Source organism: Schistocerca serialis, chromosome 5 (genome assembly GCF_023864345.2).
Source record: "Schistocerca serialis cubense isolate TAMUIC-IGC-003099 chromosome 5, iqSchSeri2.2, whole genome shotgun sequence".
NCBI lineage: Eukaryota > Metazoa > Arthropoda > Insecta > Orthoptera > Acrididae > Schistocerca > Schistocerca serialis.
In genome coordinates this window covers 503,067,906-503,087,995 of record NC_064642.1, presented here as the reverse complement: position 1 = coordinate 503,087,995, position 20,090 = coordinate 503,067,906, and positions in this window count along the sequence as shown.

Here is a 20,090-nt window from a genome sequence, read left to right as displayed (position 1 = left end):
AAACGTGGACGACAAACTGTTCAGACCAGCAAAGGATGGAAGATTCTGAAATATGACGCTGTTACAAAAGGGCGCTGAAAATTAAATGAATAGACTGGATAACTCGTGAGGAGTCAACGAACCGAACTGGAGAGAAAAAGCGAGTTATGGCACGACTTTACTAAAAGAAGGGATCGGTTGATAGGACACATTCTGGAGCTTCATCCAATCGTCTGTATGGGTTTAGACGGAAGTGTGCGGAAGAGAGTGTAAGAACAGCAGAGGGAGAAGAAGTCTTGAATATAATAAGCAGTTTCAAATGGATGTACGTTGTAGTAGTTATGCAAAGATGAAGAGACTTCCACGTAGTAGACTAGACAGAAGAGGTGCATCAAAACAGCCTTCAGACTGAAAACAGTATCATGGAAATTCCGGAATTGCAAGTTGGTTCAAATGGCTCTGAGCATTATGCGACTTAACTTCTGAGGTCATCAGTCGCCTAGAACTTAGAACTAATTAAACCTAACTAACCTAAGGACATCACACGCATCCATGCCCGAGGCAGGATTCGAACCTGCGACCGTAGCGGTCGCTCGACTCCAGACTGTAGCGCCCAGAACCGCACGGCCAGTCCGGCCGGCGAATTGCAAGTGCCTCCCAAATATTCCCGATTGGGATTCGCCCTTTCGCAATCCCAATCCCACTGAGATATTTTACTAAAAAGAACCGCGACCGTTTATTGGTCCGGATATCAAACAGCCGCTCTCTCCCTTGGAGCAGAGAATGAAAAATATTATATTACGTCACATTATTGGATTCTGGTGCGTGGGTACTATTAATGCCAACTACGTTTAACGCATTAACAGAAAATATTGGATACTTAGTGTGGTTTAACAACAAAATTCTGAAAATGCTGAGGATGCAAAGACTGTTGCACTCTCAGTTCAAACGAGTACGTGCAAATGACGACAACCAAAAATTAGTAGAGGTTCGTGCGTCTGTAAAATTGTCGATACTCGAAGCATACAATTACCAACGTCATATCTTAGGGAAGGAGATAGCCGAGAACCCGAGAGAATTTTGTTCCTACGCAAAACTGCCAACCGGGTCGAAAGCTTGTAACCAGTGATTCGTTGATCAGTCTGCTGTGGCAACAGAAGACAGCAAAAGGACAGTTGAAGTTTTAAATTTGGTATTTAATAAATAGTCCATGCAAGAGGATCGCGCAAACATGTCATCGTTTGACCATCGCACGGACACCCGTAACGTGGACACAGTAGATAAGCAACTGAAAGAGCTGAAAACAATTAAGTGGTCAGGTTTGGATGGAATCCCATTTCGGATTTACAAACATTACTCTGCGGCACTGGCCTCTTATTTAGCTCGCATTTATCGTGAATCTCTCGCCTAGCACGAAGTCCTAAGCTACTCGCCTCCCGCGCCCGAGTTCCCGGGATCGATTCCCGGCGGGGTCAGGGATTTTCTCTGCCTCGTGATGACTGGGTGTTGTGTCATGTTCTTAGGTAAGTTAGGTTTAAGTAGTTCTAAGTTCTAGGGGACTGATGACCATATATGTTAAGTCACATAGTGCTCAGAGCCATTTGAACCATTTTTTTTCCTAAGCTACTGAAAAAGCGCGAGTGACTTCTGTATATAAGAAGCGTAAAAGAACTGACCCGCAGAATTACAGACCAATATCCGTAACATCAGTCTGCTGCAGAACCTTGAGCTGTGGCCTTAATTTCATTTAATATACATTGCTACAGCGAAATATCAATTATGAGGGTCGTTGTAATGCTCTTTCGCAAAATCTTGTTACTTCCGTGCGTCACTGACATCACATCAAGTGGTCAAAACTTAGCGCGAGCTGCATAATGGTATCAGCTCTGCGGGATATGTATGCTCACAGCTGGAATGGCTGAAAAAAAGTTGAACAGACTATAGTTCATCATACCAAAGCACTTCAGTGTTGAATTAAGTTCAAATTTTCGTTTCAGGACTAGACGGTGATTGAAATAACTATGGGCCAGGGAGTGGGTTCAAATGGTTCAAATGGCTCTGAGCACTATGCGACTTAACTTCTGAGGTCAGCAGTCGCCTAGAACTTAGAACTAATTAAACCTAACTAAGCTAAGGACATCACACACATCCATGCCCGAGGCAGGATTCGAACCTGCGACCGTAGCGCTCGCTCGGCTCCAGACTGCGGCGCCTACCACTCCGGTCGGCCAGGGAGTGGGGGTGTACTCCACTCTGAAGTTGATGTTACCACTTAACAGGAAAATGTCCAGGTCATTTCAGTGCCTCGGCGATAGTCGGTGCGCGTTCTGTTCTTTATGTATTGGTTCGACTACTTCCAACAATCTTAAATGTATAAATGTGTAGCAGCAACGTCTTCCAACAGGAGAGAAAAATGGCTCTGAGCACTATGGGACTTAACATCTGAGGTCATCAGTCCCCTAGAACTTAGAACTACTTAAACCTAACTAACCTAAGCACATCACACACATCCATGCCCGAGGCAGGATTCGAAACTGCAACAGTAGCAGTCACGCGGTTTCGGACTGAAGCGCCTAGAACCGCACGGCCACCTCGGCCGGCCAAGAGGAGAGAAGTTAAATGCAGTTGTATAGCATCATTTTGTGGGTAGCGGCAATATGTCTGGTATGAAAAGCAAGATATAGTGGAACTAGTGTGTTTCGGGACTACAGTTTCTTATTCAAAGTACACTATGTTTAACAGTGAGTATTTAATTTGATTAAAATTGCATTAAAGATAGATCCAGTGTGATTCTTTACTCGGAAGCCTTGTTTTTAAAACTATTAACTGGCATAATTTTGATCTGCAGTCACATCGCTTTTGAGTAGATTTCTGAAAATGTGTAAAAGAAACGAAAGGAAGATAATGAGAGCAGAAATTTTAAAGAGCAGTGAGGATTTCAGTATTTGGTAACTGAGTTAAGTAATAAGGCAGCGTGTATAATTTGCAATGTAACAATATCAATTCTCAATGAGTATAATTTAAAATGTCATTGCGAGACTAAACCTTTTCAGAGTTGTTCCAAATTTACCGGAAGCCAACAGTTAAAAATAATTACGCCTTTGAAATACTCTCTGCAGTCTTTGCAAATGTTGTTTAAGAAAGTAAATGCTGAAAGAGAATCAGCGATTCCTGCTAGTTTCCAGTTGGCTCAGTGGAAAGCCGTTTAACGACAGCGAATTAATGAAGAGTTCCATGTTTGCAGAAGTGCAAGAAACGTGTCGAGAAAAAGCTAATCTATTCCTCTTGGAGTTGAAGCTCTTTATTCCCGTGTTTGCTTCAACAATACATATGTTTTTGGATAGGGTCCGCCTTTAGCAAAACACAATTTTGTTTTTTAACCAAACATATTTCATTGCAGTTGCAGCATCTTCAGTGGGTTTTTATTTTACAGATGTTAAAGATGAAGAATGTTCTTTATTGTTTGTATACATGTAAATATTAGTTTTTAAATCATAATTACATATATTTGAAAAAAAAACATATAAAATTATGAATTCATACATTTATACCACGTGGTGTGGTTTTCCTGATGTATTACGTTTCTGCAGTGACTGTTTTGTTTGACAGTTTGTATTCTGCAACCATAACAATTTTCAAAATCGTATTTTGTCTTAAACGATTTTTCTACTTTAAGGTGTAAGTGGTTGCAGATGACGAACTGTGAAACAAAACAGTCACTGTAGAAACGTAATACATGAGGAAAACCACACTATGTGGTAAAAAGGTCTGAATTCATAATTTTATGTGTTTTTCCAAATATCTGTAATTACGATTTAAAAACTAATATTTACATGTATACAAACAATAAAGAACATTCTTCATCTTTAACAGCCATAAAATTAAAACCCACTGAAGATGCTGCAGCTGCAGTGAAATATGTTTGGGTTAAAAAACAAAATTGTGTTTTGCTAAAGGCGGACCCTATATGAAAAGCTAATCTATGTAAAAATATCAGTTTGTCAGCAAACTCTGTGGCTCGAAGAGTAAATTATATTACTGAAAATATATTTACTCAATTGTCTGAGAAAACCCGACACTTAGAGTGATTCTCTTTGGCTTTGGATGTGTCAACAGATGTTTCAACACTGCATAGGTGTACATTATGAAGTGTACGAAGAGCTTCTTGAAGTACGTAGCATTCACGGTACGGGCTCAGAAGAAGAAATTTATAAAGGAGCAGACAGTGCTTTTCAGAAAAACAAGCTTCAATGGAAAAAGTGAAGGTGTATCACAACTGACGATAGCAAAAACATTCTGGAAAAACTAAAAGTGTCGTTGCCCTCGTGTCAAAGGCAGTAGGAAAAGACGGTGGGTCCAAACCATTAATCGTATATTGCTTCATTGATCAACAGTCATCGTGTGGAAAATGCTTGTATATGTCAGAACTTTTAAAGCCAAGTCATGTAAGCTGTTTATCATATAAGGTCACATGCTGTCATTTATCGTCAATTCTGCGAGTTTCTTGACAAGATTTAAGAAAATTATTTGCCATATTATACTGCAGTATGCTGGCTTAGCTTTGGAAAAGCTCTGACTCTAATTTGATGAGCTTTCAAGTCGCTGCTGATAATTTCCAATAGTAAACTTATCCACAACTGCAAACAACTGTACGGGGGAAGTTATACAGCTACATAAATCTCATTAATCATAATTACACTGCATACAGCACAGAGCATTAGACGATGGCATAAACAATTCAGATAAACAGGTTGCTTGTGTAAAGGTAAATCGCCGGGCCGTCCCCGAGTGTTTGACACAGACGTCGAACGAATCCGCCATAGTTTCACAAGGAGTCCGCAGAAATCCGTTCGCCGTGCAGCTCGACAGCTCAACATGTCCCCGATCTGGCTTGTGTTGCTTCAACGTTTACACATGAAGCCATACAAAATTCAGTGACTGCAAGCTCCTCGTGAAGGCGACAAACAACAACGTGTGGAGTTCTGTAATTTGGTTCTTCGCAAGATGGAGGATGACAGGTTTCTTCCACGCTTACAGTTTAGTGATGAGGCAACATTCCATTTAAATGGAAAGGTGAATCGTCATAGTGTGAGAATATGGGGAACGGAACAACCATATGAAGTTGTACAGTATGGGAGGAACACTTCAAAATTTAATTTGTTTTGTGCATTTTCACTTGAAAAGATGTTCAGTCCATTTTTCTTTGCCAAGAACACTGTTACGAAAAGCACATATCTCGATTTGCTTCAGAACTTTCTTTTCCCACAGCTGGAGACTGATTCGAACGAATTAATTTACCAGCAGGATGTGGCAAATGCCACACTGGCATCTGGAAGTACGGGAATTTTTAAAACAAATGATTACAGAACAATGGATCGGTCGCACTGGACCAAATGATTCAGCCTTACATTATTGGCGTCCACGGTCACCGGACGACTGTATGTGATTATGTCTTGTGGGGGTTTATAAAAAAACACTGTTTAGGTGCTTCCGTTACAAACAACCATGAATGAACTGAGACATCGCATAACAGCAGCTGTGGAAGCTGTAACTCAAGACATGCTAGTTGCAGTGTGGGAGCAATCTGAATATCACGTTGACATATGCCGTGTATCTCGAAGTGGGAATACTGAACACCTTTAAAAAGGAATGAAAAAACATTTTGAGTTTCCCGTTCATCAAAAACCAAAATTCATTGTACATCTTTAATAGTTTTAGAAATATTTATAATATAATAGAAATATTTATTAGTTTTAGAAATATAGACGAGCCAAATAGGGTGATTCTTTTTGATACACCCTGTATCGATTGTCAACAACAGGCGATAAATACAGGATGTTTCAAAATGAACATACGGGTTTTAAGGCGTTGTAGCATTTATTACGTTGAACTTACAGTTGTAAATAATACACCAAATGAAAGAGCAACTCAATCAGTTTTATTTGTATACCTATGCGCAATGGGAACAGTATGGACGACAAAGAGTGACTGAAAAACGTGTTCAACGAGTGCGAGTCTTTCACGCTTAGCCCCAAGAGATATCCCCGCGGAAAGTTTATGGGCCTTTATTTTTCGGTGAACCAACTGTAACTGATGTTTCTTATTTTGATGCGCTACAGCCCGTGCCTCAATGGGAAGAAGCTAAACAACGCATCTTTATTTGGGAGCAAGATGGTGCGGCGCCTCACTGGCGTAACGCAGTACGCGACTGGCTAAACGACGTTGTATGCGACCGGCGCAAGGGTCCGTCCAATTGACACAGCATTTTATGCATGACCTCCACGTTCACACACAATCTGTCGCGATCATGTATATGTGCCTCCCATACCAGCCGATCTATCCGTCTTTAGAAACAGTGTTATTGCAACAGTTACTCCTGACACAGTGATCAAGGTTTCGGAACAGCTCGCCTATCGACTCGATGTGTGGTCGGTGTTCACACTGAATAATTGTAAGAAAAACAGTTTGTGTTTCTCTTTCATTTGGTGTATTATTTATAATTGTAAGGTGAATCTAATATGTGCTGTTGTTGTTGTTGTTATTGTGGGTTTCAGTCCTGAGACTGGTTTGATGCAGCTCTCCATGCTACCCTATCCTGTGCAAGTCTACAAATGCTAGAAACGTAGGTTTGCCTTTCCTTAATCTTTCTTCTAAGATAAGTCGTAAGGTCAGTATTGCCTTACGTGTTCCAATATTTCTACGGAATTCAAACTGATCTTCGCCGAGGTCGGCTTCTACCAGTTTTTCCATTCGTCTGTAAAGAATTCGTGTTAGTATTTTGCAGCTGTGACTTATTAAACTGATAGTTCGGTAATTTTCACATCTGTCAACACCTTCTTTCTTTGGGATTGGAATTATTATATTCTTCTTGAAGTCCGAGGGTATTTCGCCTGTCTCATACATCTTGCTCACCAGATGGTAGAGTTTTGCCATTACTGGCTCTCCCAAGGCCATCAGTAGTTCTAATGGAATGTTGTCTATTCCCAGGGCCTTGTTTCGACTCAGGTCTTTCAGTGCTCTGTCAAACTCTTCACGCAGTATCGTATCTCCCATTTCGTCTTCATCTACATCCTCTTCCATTTCCATAATATTGTCCTCAAGTACATCGCCCTTGTGTAGACCCTCTATATACTCCTTCCACCTTTCTACTTTCCCTTCTTTGCTTAGAACAGGGTTTTCACCTGAGCTCTTGATATTCATACAAGTGGTTCTCTTTTCTCCAAAGGTCTCTTTAATTTTCCTGTAGGCAGTATCTATCTTACCCCTAGTGAGATAACCCACTACATCCTTACATTTGTCCTCTAGCCATCCCTGCTTAGCCATTTTGCACTTCCTGTCGATCTCATTTTTTAGACGTTTGTATTCCTTTTTGCCTGCTTCATTTACCGCATTTTTATATTTTCACCTTTCATCCATTAAATTAAATATTTCTTCTATTACCCAAGGACTTGTATTAGCCCTCGTCTTTTTACCTACTTGATCCTCTGCTGCCTTCACTACGTCATCCCTCAGAGCTACCCATTCTTCTTCTACTGTACTTCTTTCCCCCATTCCTGTCAAATGTTCCCTTATGCTCTCCCTGAAACTCTGTACAACCTCTGGTTTAGTCAGTTTATCCAGGCCCCATCTCCTTAAATTCCCACCTTTTTGCAGTTTCTTCAGTTTTAATCTACAGTTCATAACCAATAGATTGTGGTCAGAGTCCACATATGCCTCTCGAAATGTCTTACAATTTAGAACCTGGTTCCTAAATCTCTGTCTTACCATTATATAATCTATCTGATACCTTCTAGTATCTCCAGGATTCTTCCATGTATACAACTTTCTTTCATGATTCTTGAACCAAGTGTAAGTTATGCTCTGTGCAAAACTCTACCAGGCGATTTCCTCTTTCATTTCTTAACCCCAATCCATATTCACCTTCTTTGTTTCCTTCTCTCTGTTTTGCTACTCTCGAATTCCAGTCACCCATGACTATTAAATTTTCGTCTCCCTTCACGACCTGAATAATTTCTTTTATCTCATCATACATTTCATCAATTTCTTCATCATCTGCAGAGCTAGTTGGCATATAAACTTGTATGTGCTACAAAGCCTTAAAACCCGTATACTCATTTTGAAACACCCTGTACAATCTAGATCATCCCATTTTATGTAATATTGTGGCGTTTTTCATTTCTCAAAGCGTTAAGGGACAGTCAGTATGCGTAGAGGACCGTGGGATCACGAGCCTCCAGTCAGACGGGCAATTCTGTCTTTCATAACTACAATCAATTTGTCACATTGGTCAACGCTGTGTTGCTACCCGTGTAACACCAGTATCGACCTTTGGCTCTGTATTGTGCATCCTTCTGGCGAAATTATTTTCTTGTGAACAATATTTGCATAGCTGTGAACTAAACAGTATCGACGCAACACTTAAAATGCGACATGTCGCAATAATCAGTAAAAAATAAAATCTATACCGTTCGGGTCTGATGGTAAAAAAGATTAGAACTTTAATTTATTTATTTATTTACCTTGGCAAGAATAGGGCCATCAGTGTTTCTCTTACATCCACCTATATGTTTTAAATACACTACCTGACAAGTTAAGCACATAGAAGGGGGGAGGAAACGAAATGAAACTTATGGATTGAGAGGGTCTGTGATGTTATTTCAGTGATTTCAATATCGAGCGAAATGAGCCCACTTATCAGTTGACGTTGCACCCCCTCTGATATGGGTAAGTTCGGTTGGGATAGGTGTTATAAATCTGTTGTATCCTTGCCTGTGGCAAGCTGGCCCGGAACCGTTGCAACTGGTCCTTGACATGTTGGACACAGGCACTAGGATAGAGTGACTTCCGAGCTGGTCCCACACATGCTGTATCGCGGAGGAATCTCGGGATCTTGCTGGCCACAAGAGTAGCTTAATGTTTCGCAGACGGTTCATAGAGACATGTGCCGTGTGTGGACAAGCATTGTTCTGTTGAATAATGGCAGCAAGGTAATGTACCCTGAGAGGTAAAACGTGAGGACACAGGATGTCCGTGACGTGGTGTTGTGGCATCAGCGTTCCGTCTGTTGTCACCAACCGTAGCCTGAAGTCATGCTCAGTGGGTCCCCACACCATGGCGCCAATAGTAACACGACTGCGCATCTACAATACATTGGAAAATTGGGACCTCTCGTCAGGACGCCGCAAGACTCACTGACGATGATCATCCAGTGAAGCGCAGAGCTGCGATCTATCGTTGAACACAATGCGACACCATTCATCAGCAGTACAAGCTTACTTCAAATGCAGCCGTTTTGGTTGTAGTGTTAACGGCAGCTTACTCATAGGTCGGTAATGGTCTAGTTCAGCTGTCTCTAGTCTCCGACCAATGGTGAGGGATGACTCAGTATGTTACAGGGTGTCCATTATTTGTTCTCGGGTGGAGACGCATGTGTGAAGGGATTACGATGTGCCTGGTGCACAATACGCCGATCCAGCCGCGTGGTAGTCGAACCGGAACCTGACTTCACGTTCCTATGTAGTCCAATATGCGGCCACTGTCACATTCGATTGGCCACAAAATCTGGGTACTGCACGATTCGACCAGCTGGCCAAACGGAAATCCACATTGAAACCTCTTTGAAACTTCGTCAGGTGCTGATAACTCTGTCTGACACGAGTAGCGGCATCCCAATGTCCTTCACAGCGACAACTCAATATCTGATGCTGTTTACACCCCTTGTTTATCTGCCAGGTCAGGTAATAACGCTAATCACGAACAACACTAATGCACCGTGAGGCCTGTTCTACCTATCACAGACAATCGCAACTCTGAAGTGTAAGTACAAATTCGCCGATTGTGTGTACGTGTAGTAATTGCATTGACATCCAACCATATCTTTTGGTACTTCACCTTTATTGTCAGATTTTGTTCGTTATACGCACGAGTTAAGAGAAGCCTCACGTTTAACATTTGATACTGCACTTCGAAACAACTACAACATAAATTATTGATGGAATAGTGGAAAAATGTCACCGAAGACTGAGTTACATTGATGAGGTTGCGGAATGCTATGAAGGTGGAGGGTAAAAAAAAAAAACTATCCAAGAGGATGTTTTTAGTCTACGACAACGTCCCAGGACATTCCGCACAGACACAGTCACGCATCTAGTCCTTTCTGCTATTACATTTCGTCTTACTGCCTTTATTCTCCTGACATTAAACGAAGCCAAAATTAGTGTAAGGAGGGCTACACATGAAGCGTTTGACGAATACGAAAGTAAAACCCTAACTACCAAATCCTAAGAATTTTTTGTCGTATGTTAAATCAGTGAACGGATGGAAGCCTTCTGCCCAGACACTTTGTGACCATAATGGCGCTGAAACAGGAAACGACACAGAAAAGGCGGAAAAACTGTTTCACAGATGAAGTTCACACAGTAGTTCTTCCTTGAAATCGTCAGACGACCGAGAAAATGACAGAAATCGAAATACGTGACTAAGGGACAGAAAAGCAACTGTAAGCGCTCAAGAGAAGAAAGGCTATTGGACCTGACGGGATACCAGTCCGGTTGCATATAGAGTATACGAAAGAACTTCCCCTCTTCTAGAAGTACTGTACCGCAGGTTCCTTGAGGAACAAAGCGTTCCTAACGATTGGAAGAAAAACACAGGCCATTCGTGTTTTCACGGAGGGCCGTCAAACAGATGCACGAAACTATAGGCCTGTATCTCTGACGTCGGTCTGTTGTGGAGTTTTGGAACATGTATTATGCTCGCGAATTATGACATTACCGGAGACTGAAAATCCCCCCTGTAGGAACCAGCATCGGTTCCGAAAAAGAACGATCATGTGAAACCCAGGTCCTCACTCTATTGGGTGTGCACGAGACACAGAAAGCAGTAGATAAACGCGTCGAGCTAGATACCGTGTTCCTTGACTTCCGAAAGGCATTTGAAACAGTTCCGCACTGCCGCCTAGTGAACAAAATACAAGCGTATGGGATATTCGATCAACTGTGCGACTGGACTGAAGAGTTCCTAGCATATATATCTCGGCACACCATTCTGAACGGAGAGAAGTCTTCAGTCGTAAAAGTAACATCAAGAGTACCCCAGAGGGGTGTTATAGGAGCAAAAATTTTCACTATATACATAAATGACAGAGCAGATAACGTCTGATGTTCCACGAGGCTTTTCGCCGATGATGCTGTTTCCAGCAGAAATGTCGCAATGCTAGAAAATTGTACCGAAATGCAGCAAGATCTGCAGAGGATCGATACTTGGCGCAGTGAGGGGCAATTGACTCTCAACATAAACAAATATAACATACTGCGAATACATAGACAGAAAGACCATTTATCGTATGATTACAAAAGGTCAGAACAGTCACTGGAAACAGTTACTTCCATAAATTATCTACGAGTACGATTACGGAGCGATTTAAAATGGAACGACCATATAAAATTAATCGTGATAGAGGCAGATGCCAAACTGATATTCGTTGGAAGAATCCTGAGGAAATGTAGTCTGTCAAGAAAGGAAGTAGCTTACAAAACACTTGTTCAACTACTAGTTGAATATTGCTCGGCTGTATCGGATCCATACCAGAGAGGACAAAGAAGAGCAGTGCGTTTTGTGACAGGTTCATTTAGTAAGCGCGAAAGCTTCACTGAGAAGCTCAGCCAACCCCAGTGGCAGGCGTTGCAAGAGAGGCGTTCTGTGTCACGTTATGCTCGACCGTTAAAGTTTTGAGAGCTGTCATCCCTCTAAAAGACAACCAATACATTGCTTCTTGCTACGAATATCTCCCAAGAACCCAATGAAGACAAAATTAAAGAGATTCGAGTTCACACGGTGGCTCATCGCCAATCGTCCTTCCCGCGAACCACATACAACTGGAACACGAAAGGGGGGAGTGAGACTAGTATACAATGTACCCTCCGCCACACACCGTAAGGTGGCTTGAGCACTTATAAATGTAGACGTATACGTAGACATGGCTCCCAGAGACTTCTTCTCCCTCTTCCCTCGGATGAAGAAACCATTGCGTGCTAGGCAGTTGCAGAATGACGACGAGGTTATTTTGGGGGGGGGGGGGGGGGGCGGTTCCCTACTGCTAAAACCAATATCTCCACCAAGTATCCGTCTTTGCGGAAAATGTGTCACATTGAAGAGTGAATACACAAAATAATTACCTCCAAGGGGAAGTTTCATGGTCGCGGCTTGATTTCTCCGAGATGATAATTAAATCTTCTTAGTTTTAATTTCTTTTATTGACTTGTAACGGGAGCCATAACTGAGCTGAAACTGACGTAGCTGATAAACACGTTAAAATCCTGGTTTACCTGTTTAAAGACAGCTTGCAACGACATATATTACTAGGCCTGCCTATTTGACCATCTGTTTAAGTTCCGTCCTATTTGGAAACTACTTTGCATAGAACGCTGGGTTGTGTGCTCTGCTTCACAAGTTCGACGATTTTGCAGTTGCGGATGTGTGAAAATAACATACTAATATCAAGTTCTATACAATTTTTTTTTTCATTTTGGATGCCATAGCCACAAATGTACTGAAATACAATCTCATTTTCCACCGTGGTTGCTTTATAACCACTGCCAATTATACGACGATCACCTGATTTTGGCTGTTCGCCATTTTCAAGCACGTACTTCTGTTCTCGTAAATTAACACCATTACGCTTTATGAATGTAAATAAATGTACATCTGTTCATCTTAATGTCTAACCGCTGTCATAGCAAACACGCGTGAGATCAACGTTCCATAATCGACAACGTGTTAACATGACATTACTGTTGTAGTGGTGTACGTAAGTATGCGTAAAAACACGTAATGTATTGTACAGTACGTTGGTCTACTCGAGCTGATTCGATAACGTTCCGTTTGCATCAAATAGCTGTTCAAAGATAAACCGACAAACAGTCACCACTGCCCAGCTGAACGCATCTATAGGTACCGGGGACATGGTATCTCACATATTATAAAGTATATCTTTTGTCGGTGTGTTTAAAATTATTATCATATAGGGTATACGTATTCCACACCGCACCCCCCCCCCCCCTCCACCGTCCCACCACACACAGACATAAATACTTGCACCGCAGATATTGCGGAAATGGAAAGTACTATTGATGTGCGCTTTTCACAGAATGGATTGGCAGTCAGGGGCTCGTAGTATTAGCCAACAAACAGATTGTAATAATTCTTAGAAAGCCTAACTTTTGTGCAAACATACGCTTTTTTAAATGGAGCAATGCGTATTGACATTGACAAACTAAAAGTAGTGTAAATTAGAATGTCAGCGGTTCATTTCAGGGTTGTACAGCGAGTCGCTTACAAGATATCGCATTTTCAAAAGTTCTCAAACCGACGCTAGTACAATATCTGCGATAGCACACAATAAAGAACAACGTATAGGTGATATATCCGAACAGGTTGCAGTAATACATCGTTGCATATCATCGGGTGTAGTTAGTATGTCCTTGCCGTCTTTCAGCTTTCCCCACAGAAAAAAGTTTACAGGCTTCAAATCCGGGGAACGGATCGGCGAAGATACAGGTCGTCTGCGTCCAATCCCATGAACTGGAAACAATACTGAGCACATACTGCAGTACTTCGTGCACTATGGATGGTGGTACCACAGGTTCCTCCTAGTCTGTATAGAACGTATACCAGCATCCGTGGAAGGTGCTCTGCTAGGAGACTGCGAGAATTTTTCATGTTCAGTGTTCCGTCTACGAAAGACATGCCTATGAGGAGCTGATGGCTCATTATGTCACACCACACGTTCACACTCCCTGGAGACAGACATTCCACCTAACGAAGCCAACGAGGATTTTCAACAGACCAATACTGCATGTTTCGTTGGTTTACCTGGCCAAGATTGGTAGATGTGGCTTCATCACTAAAAGAGATACATGATATACGTGACGAATTCTGTCTTAATGCCCATATACAAAAATTAATACGATTCTCATAGTCGTTTCAACGCAATTCTTGATGGACAGAGATGTGACAGTGATAGAACCTACGTCGACGAAGAATGTGTAGGACACTTACCTGGCTCATGCCACTTCCTTGTGCGGTTTGTGTAATACCTTTTTATTTTTTCTCGCAATATGAATATTTTCTTTTCCTCATCAGCAATAAGAAATTGGTACATCGCCCCAGAAGACGGCAGCGATAGGAGTTTAAAATAATCTTTGTAACAAACGAGAATTGTCAAGAGAATATTCAATTTTTGTAACAACTTTTGTTTCAGTCTCGCTTGAGAGTACTTATGTTTTAGATCTCGTACAAGGACGTGTAATTTTCACTCCTGTGTCAACAATTATTGTTGTGAATGCTATCTGTGATAAAAATGCAAAAGAAAAAAATATATATTACTATTTATAAAAGACGCAAGATCTTTTTTATTTCTACGTATGACTTTAACCCACAATTGTAAGAAGAGGCAGGAATTTCTCCCATTTGGCAAAACGTCTGCTAATCATCAAGATTTAATGTATGGACTGTGGCAACCACAGAACATTAGAGGTAACATCAGTGTAACTTAATAGTGACTTCTATTAAATATATATATGTGTAATAACTAGAATAATTAATTTTTTGTTAAGCAGTAAGTTGCTGCAAAGTACGGTTTGCTTGACTTTGGTACGTCGTATTGTATTTTTCTTACGTTGAAAGAAAGACTGTTCATGGCACCAAATTTAGTTTCAACAAGAATTTATGCTTTAATTCCAGTACTGCAAGTATTTATTATCTCTCATTAAGTAAATTTCATGCCAATTCATACACTTTGTGTTAGCTGTTGGGCTGTCTCTTAGCACGGTTATTCCAAAATCAACCAACAAGAGTTAACACAGATTGCGCGTGAGCTAAAGCACGGATCAACTGCAACAGCTGCAAAAGCATTAACTTCCTCTTCTTATGTCGTCACTTGCTTCCTTCTGCTACTTTGCCTAAGTGTTACACTACGACTTTTACGTAACTAACCCCAAGGGGTTGATAAGTAATTGCCTAGATGGTTGACGTCTGTTGGGATATCTTGTCGCATGCGCCGTGTAAGAATAAACTGCATTATTCCTACGCTCTCAACACAGTATAAGCATGTCGCTTTTTCTGCATTGGTAGATCCCTTTGCCCACTCTTGACCTACTGCTTGCACTGTCATGCACTAACTGACTAACAAGTCGCAACGCACACAAAGAACACGAAAGCACACTATAAATAAAAAAACGACATCGTACATACAAAATACACAGGTTGAGTGGCATAAATAAGTGTCGATGTCGAAAGTTTTCAAAACACGCTATCTCGTAAACCACTCGCACTAAAATTTACCTTACTTTTAGTTTGTTAATGTCAATAGGCAATGTTCCATGTGTACGTTTGCACGAAAACCACTCCTTCCAATTATTATTCCAATCTGTTCAATGGCTAACTATACGAGCCCCTGACTACCATTCCATCCTGTGAAAACCACACATCAACAGCACTTTTCATTTCTGCAATATTTGCATTGTTTTAGGTGATTCATCCTGTATTCATGCTTATGTCAAGTCAAAAGTAAGTCAGTCTATAAATTTAAATTACAGATTAAAAAATTGTTGAAGCTTAAAATGTAAAACTTTCACAAGCTTGACGAGGTTGTTAGTCGAAAGAAACTATGGACATCACAAACAACAATTGAATTAAATGTACGAAATTAAGCAAGTCTGAGCTATATGAGCTGATGTACATGTTACAACTTACCATACAATTATTTCAAATACAAAGACAAAATATATTCCCAACGAAACGGGGTCGCTATGGGGAGCTGTCTGGTGGGAACACTGGCGAACAGATTCGTGAATCGTCTACGTGAGCCGCCTTATGGGTTATAGCGGAGGGTACCGTGTACCGTTAATGGTCATTTTCTTTCCTGTTCCATCGCTAATGGAATGATGTAAAAATTAAAAATGACTGTCCGGTATGCCTTCGTACGAACCCTAATTTCTCTTACCATGTCTTCGCGACTCTCATGCGAAATGTACGGTGGCGGCTGTAGGGTCGTTCTGCAGTCAACTGCGAATACCTATTCTGTAAATTTTCACAATAGTGTACAGCGAAAAGAACGTCGACTTGCCTCCACGGATGCCCATTTGAGTTCACAAAGCGTCTCTGTAACACTCACATGTTGATCGAACCTACCCGTAGCAAATGGCTCAAATGACTCCAGGCACTATGGCACTTAACATCTGCGGTCATCACCCCCCTAGACTTAGAACTACTTAAACCTAACTAACCTAAGGATACCACACACATCCATGCCCGAGGAAGGATTCGAACCTGTGACTGTAGCGGGCGCACGGTTCCGGCTGAAGCGCCTAGAACCGCTCGGCCACAGCGGCCGGCCTACCCGTAGCAAATCTAGGCAGCACGCCTCTGAAATGCGTCGATATCTGCCTTTAATCGCACGTGATGGAATCCCAAACACTTGAGCAGTACTCAAGAATGAGTCGCCCAAGTACTCTACATGCGGTCTCGTTTGCAGGTGAGCTACACTTTTCTAAAACTCTCCGAATATACCGGAGTCGACCATTAACCTGCCATACTATTGTCATTAGGTACTCGTACCATTTCATATAGCTTTGCAACGTTGCGTCTAGATATTTAATGGCCGTGACTGTGTCAAACAACACACCAATAATTCTGTATTCGAACATTACGGGATTGTTTCTCCTACTCGTCTGCATTAATTTACATTTTCCACATCTGGAGGAAGCTCGTCGTACTGAATGGAACACAAGACGACGTCATCACAATGGGTGCGCCCTTAATCGTTTACATGACGGAATGAAATTCGCAATGGAAAATGACAGCGACAAAAGTATAAACTTCCTAGATGCTAAAATTAAGAATGTCGCGCAAAACACAAGTTCGGGATCTATCGTAGAGACACCACAACGGATGTCATAACCCATAACAAGTGATGTCACCAAAACATGCACAAAAAGGCTTATGTCACTCCGTGCTGATGCCATGAGGTAGATAAAGAATTAGGAATCTTTCACCAGGCAGCTCAAAACAACGGTTTCACAAATAATAAATAGCATATACGGAAATAAATTAAAGGCAAGTAGAGCGACAACTGACACGGATATTACCCTGGCTAAAGATGGTGAAGTAGTGAAGAAAACCATGTGCACCTCGATATCGTATATTGATAAACTCTGTGCGGCGGTCCCGGCGGAGGTTCGAGTCCTCCCTCGGGCATGGGTGTGTGTGTTTGTCCTTAGGAAAATGTAGGTTAAGTAGTGTGTAAGCTTAGGGACTGATGACCTTAGCAGTTACGTCCCATAAGATTTCACACTCATTTGAACTTTTTTTTTTTTTTTTTTTTTTTTTGGATGAACTCTCGGATAGAGCCGCACGGGTAAAAACATTGGATAGGTTGACACTCCTCACAAACAACCAAGTGGATCACCTATCATGATCTGGCATCTACTAAATTAACTGTGGAGCATGCCAGAAATTTTTGTATAGGCCAGACGGGACATAATTTCAACTCCAGATTTAAATGGCACTTCAGGCTGACTAAGACTAATAATTCCACAATGGCAACATATATGAAAGAGACAATCTACATTGCTTCGTAGTCCACCAAAGTTCTACAAATACTACATACAAGCAAGAAAGGAAGGAAGGGTTATGGGTAATTTGGAAGCAATGGAAATATACGCGCATGCTAAAAAGAGCGTGGCACAGTACGTTGAACAAACAAACAGAACTGCGTAGTATAATGTATTTAGAGAATTTTTGCCAAGTATTTGATGACATGGAACGGTATAAATGTGATATATAAGTCCGCAGGCAGTCTGATATTACATATGTGCTGTTATAGGAAAACTTACAACATCATCAAACTTGTGAAGGTTTTACTGATGCCCGAAATTGGTTGTTTATAAAGTTTTGACTTCATTCTATAGAAATACTCACTTTATGGCATGATATAAGTCTGAACATATTTACGTGTGCGAGATGGAATACATATTATTTTAGACTCACAGACAAAACATATGTAATAGAGAAGCATCATGTTCCCGTCAATACCGATAGGTGCTGTCAGCTGGGCAATGCTGACTGTTTGTCAGCTATACCTTTGAACAGCTGTGTACCGTGCAGTATCGAATCAACCCAGGAAGGGTTGTTACAAGTTTTAACGTGTTTTCGTATTTGCGTACGTGTGGCACTACGATAGAAACATTATTTTAAAGCGTTGTCGAATAAGGAACGTTGTTCTTGCGAGTTTCCTATCACAGCAGTTACGTATCAAAACGAAAGATGCAAGGTAAGGTTGCCATCAATGGACCGGTTCTATAGATGGACCATCGCTATATTTTTGTTTGGTCGATAACTGATGCCATCTAGCTATGCTGAACCGACTTACCATGTGTTATAGTGAAAAAATGGAAATGAGCGTATGGCGTCGTTGGCCTGGAGGCCCCATCCGGGAAAGTTCGGCCGGCCAGTGTAAGTCTTATTTCAATCGTCGCCACATTGGGTGACTTGCGCGTAGGTGATGAAGATGAAATGATGATGAGGACAACACAACACCCAGTCCCCAAGTGGAGAAAATCTCCAACCAGGCCGGGAATCGAACCCGAACCAGCTTGCATGGGAGGCGAGCACGTTACCACCCAGCTAAGCAGGCGGACTGTTTTAGGCAACACCTCATATGAATGCAGGAAGAAAGTTCTGTTATTTGGTGTAGCGTCGAGTTCAAATTTGATCGTGTGTGTATAACCTCGATTATTCCAGGTCTGCTTGGCGTATACCATTGGTAATTGAATCTTGTCTATTTTTCAAGGATGTATTTAAAGTTGTATTATTTGCCGCAGCTTCCTATCTAACGATGTGCATTCAGACGTTACGATGTTGCCTCTATTGAACCGCTGCTAGCTCCCATGAACTGACCACTGGTTCATCGTAAAATTACTTAAGGATATCATCTGTACAAACAGTATTAGGATCTATTTATTTTACTGGCAACAAATGTATGCCAGAGCCTGTTTGTTCCTAGTCCTCTGATAGGGACATAAATATAAGTTAAAGTACAACTATTGCATATTGTGAAGAATAATGGCAATTAAATATTTAACAAATGGTATTAAATTATTCTGGCACATTAAAATTATTTTAGCTAGTTGAATCAAAAACAATTGTCAATTATATTTAGTACCACAATACCACAATATTGCTATATATTGGTTTCTGCCTGTAATGCAGTTCACTTCGATCTATCCAATGGAGAGTTAGCGGTAGTTAGAAAGACAATACCACCACCACGAGCACTGACAGAAGGGGCGAAAGGTCCAACATCATGCTAAGAAACCTTTGCAAGAGCACCAAAAACCGCAAAGGACATCGGAAAAAATACCGCTGGACCTGGTCGTTTGTCTGTTCCCTAATAGACAATGCTTCTATTCCCAAAGCTGCCTAGTCACTGAAGGTCCGGTCATGAAAAGACACACAAAAAGCAGGCTATCCACACAAGAATGATTCAGGACGTAGGGCTAAGCCTCCCGCTAACCTAAAGAGAAATCTGCCCATAGTGGGTCAAACGAAACATGTGAAAAGCACCAACACCAACGATTGATTTTGCGATCTGCGTTAAAATTGGTCAGTGGAAGTCATGATTCAGTGCACAGCGTGTACGAACCGAATGGATGAAAATAGCACTGGAATTAGAGAGAATACTAGAAGATATTTTTGTTTTATTTGCAGATAGACTGTATTTCTGTGTGATAGAGAATTTGTTCACAATTACACGCAATGGCAAGTATTATACAAAGTAGCCTAAATTTACCTTAATTTTTTAATAATGTCAATTGCACTTCAATACTGGTCTAATGGGATTAGATGGATAGATCACATAACTAATGGGGAAGTACTGAATAGGATTGGGGAGAAGAGAAGTTTGTGGCACAACTTGACTAGAAGAAGGGATCGGTTGGTAGGACATGTTCTGAGGCATCAAGGGATCACCAATTTAGTATTGGAGGGCAGCGTGGAGGGTAAAAATTGTAGAGGGAGACCAAGAGATGAATACACTAAGCAGATTCAGAAGG